General features: G+C 49.1%; 1 long non-coding RNA gene across 1 annotated transcript; it reads left to right on the top strand.

Annotated features, from left to right (window-relative positions):
* Positions 1-944: 944 nt before the first annotated feature.
* On the top strand, positions 945-2744 carry LOC112946262. The gene is made up of 3 exons (XR_003249196.1): positions 945-1188; positions 1661-1754; positions 2725-2744. It is a non-coding gene; the product is annotated as an uncharacterized LOC112946262 (long non-coding RNA).
* Positions 2745-3260: the final 516 nt, after the last annotated feature.

Here is a 3260-nt window from a genome sequence, read left to right as displayed (position 1 = left end):
GCGGCGGCCAGCAGCGAGCCGGGCCGTGTCGTGTCCCGCGGCCCCCTCCCGTGCTGCCGCGCGGAGTGACAGCCGCGGCGCGCGCTCCCGAGCGGCGCCGGCAGCCTTCGGGGTGACGGTTCCTTCAATACGCGGTATTTACCACGCGGGGCGCTTGGAGCGCTGCGCGGCGAGGGAAGCGCTGCCTCGGGGGAGGCCCCGGGGAGGCCCGGAGCAGGCCGGGCTGGGCGCGTTAAAGCGGCGGGGCCGGGGAGCACCCGCGCCGGCCGCCCGTGGGCACATCGAGCGGGACACCTCGCCAGGATGGGCACCTGGCGGCCGCCATCTCCCATGGGACACCGAGGTCCCTCGTGGCCGCCTGCCCGCGCGGTTCGGGGTTTGCAGCCTCCCGCTGCCCCCGTGGCCCTGTCAGGGCAGGGCCTCGTGCACAGCGGCCGTGTGTGGGGCCGTTGTGCCCCTTGGGGCGCGGGCAGCCCATGGCCACACGCCGCACGGTCGGCCCCGCTGCAGCAGCAGCGTGGCTCCCAACACAGAGTGGCGTGTTGGGTAAGAGAGCCAGGATGGTACCCAAGATAGGCAAAGATGTTACAGCCCGGTTTCAGTCATTTCCCCGCTCCAGCCATCAACGTTTTCCTTTTGGCCAGGTTGCGTCTGAGTCAGCTGATTGTCCTGCAGGTGCTGACAGCACTTTGCTCTCCTTGAGAAGGCAGCAGCAGCAGCGGTGTCGGTAGCCAGCGAGGCGCTGCTGCAGCTTCAGCATGTTCAGGGCGTCAGAGCTCGTGCTCCCTTGGCAGATAACGCAGCATAGACTCCATTCGTGAGGCCTCAGGCAGCTCCTATAGCTGTTCCCGCCCCATGGGTTTGTCGGGAAGGGCTGCCTGGCCCTTGCATGTGCTCCACAAAGCCCTATATAAACACCCATAGCGTACGTACGTGTATATGCACTGCAGTGCCTTCTCAAATAAGCACACCTTCTGTATACACATAGGGTGCCGATGCATTTACATAAGCACTTGCACCCAAGCACTCTTATATCCATAGCTGTAACATATATGCAAAGTTCGCTAATTCACAGTGATGCAAAACAGATGTAAAACTTCCACAATGCTCATGCTAYGTGTTTAAGTGAAGATTACCGAAGCAAGGACCCAGAGCTGGACCTCCCAACCTTTGTGCTACAGATATAACGTAAGACATATTAACACAGTAATATTTGTGAATCAGCTGGGGAACATTTGTGTTACAGTATGTTGGTTTCATTAGCATTCAGAGCAGCAGTTTCTATTCTAGCCCTCCTGCTTGCTAATCAGTCTGCCTGAACTAGCTCTTATAAATTCCTCTTGTGCTGAAGTGCCTCACATTGCAGCTCAGGCAAAAGCACTTTGTGTCTAAAGTTTCTTTCAGCATAATTGGTTAAACAATCAAATCATGCAAATATGAAAARTGTTATATTTGTATATGTTAGAATAACTCCGTAAAGTTGCAAACTAAACATTTAAAATTTCGTTTGTTTTGCTGCTCTCTGTAAGATTTTGTTTGAAAATCTATATGCTAAGAAAGTCAGCAGTTTTTGAGCTATACAGACTCTTGGTGATGTCATTTTGGTGAGGCACAGTGGGTTTAAATTCTWTTATTTTTTTTGTTGGGTGGTATCATTTAGGGTCATCCCCGTAGGACCAATCTGCTGTGATAAAGCTTGGAGCTCTCTGATGAAACCAGTGTGTTGCTCTCTACCTAGACTCAGAAATAAGAAGGTCAGTTCAGGACAGGGAAGAAAGATACATTTCTGTTAAAGGCTTTCAYGTCTGCTTTTAGAGGAAATCACTTTTTTAATGTAGTAATTATTTTTGGAGCCACATATCCTTTCATTCACTAATCATGACAATTACTAGACGAGATGGCAGCATTTCTCTAGCAACTACAGCAGTTGTTTTCAATATAGATTTGAAACAAGTCACTAAATTTAAATGGTTACGCATCTTACTTTTGGCATGCCGGCCCTAAAAGGAATTGGTATATATAGCTTCATGATGTTGCCCATATGGTGCTGGCATTCACACTGGTATTTCTCATCCTGAGGATGTAGGCTGTGCTCAGGCGTGGATATTTACCCACCTTAGCTGCCTTTCTCTTTCTGTGGCCAGTTGCATTGCAGCAGAGCCCATAAACTGCAGGGTGAATGACAAGACTGTGTCTTTGATGGCCATTCCCCCGGTCCTGCGCTCCTGCACCTCTTAATGCCTCTGCAACCTCCTTCTCTGCTCCTACCTAGGGGCTCCGTTTCGACACGTACCCCTTTGATTTTCCCTTCGGGCTTTTCCCGGCCACCAGCGCCTTTCCTGCAGCAGCCACTCTCTGCTCTGCTGGCCTGGCCTGGTTTTCTAATGTGGTGCCAACCACGCAAGAAGCACACGCGTCTGTTGGAGAGTATAGAGGGAATTTTCCAAATCCTCAGTTTTTCACCCAGAAATAGAAGTAGTCATCACTGCAGCATAATTTAAGATCTGCCAAGAATATTCTGAGTGTGTCTTTTTTCTTTTTTTTTCCCCGATGTTGTAGCCATAGCTCAAATTTACCCGTTTCTTTAAGCTATACGTTTGCCTGCTATCTTGCTGAATAGCAATTTGTCATTTTTTTCTGTGGATCGTGGGTATCCTCCTCCTGGGGGGTGGTGGGTTCTGTCTTGTSATCAATATCCTACTGAGCAGACACATTTTTTTGCAGAGATAAATGACACGCTTGTTTAATGGTGAAGTGCAGCAGTTTTTGTCCTTGGTCTCATCCGACCATCTCGTCACAGGAGAAGGGCTGCTGTCCCTGGCTGTCAGTCAGACCGCACTTCCTTCACTTGCTTATTATCGTGCTCTGAGTTTTTCCATGCTCACAGAAGATAATGCCYGCAAAGCGGTGGTTCAGCAGGAATAGGGAATAGCTGTTAAGGAAAATTCTTACYGGCCTGCCTCTGTACCTGACTTCATAATCCAGTTGCTGGTATCATCCAGCTCATTTTAAAGTTTTCCTTATGCAGACTTGGAGAAGTCCTTCACTTTTCTACTCAAGGGTTCCATTTTTTTTTGCATTTGTGATTGTGTTGCGATAGGAAAAACAAGGTGTTTTATACTCTTGTTGATTTGCTTCTTTTCACAATACCCAATGACATACAAAAATCAAAAGTAGAGACAAATACAGTTTTTAATTGCACATTTTGTTCTCATATTTTTAGCAGTTCAGCAATATATCTGAACTGTTGCACGAGCTAC

Source organism: Nothoprocta perdicaria, unplaced genomic scaffold (assembly GCF_003342845.1).
Source record: "Nothoprocta perdicaria isolate Ctin4 unplaced genomic scaffold, notPer1 scaffold_20, whole genome shotgun sequence".
NCBI lineage: Eukaryota > Metazoa > Chordata > Aves > Tinamiformes > Tinamidae > Nothoprocta > Nothoprocta perdicaria.
The sequence above is the reverse complement of the archived record's forward strand: the minus strand, read 5'-3'. Positions and strand labels throughout refer to the sequence as shown.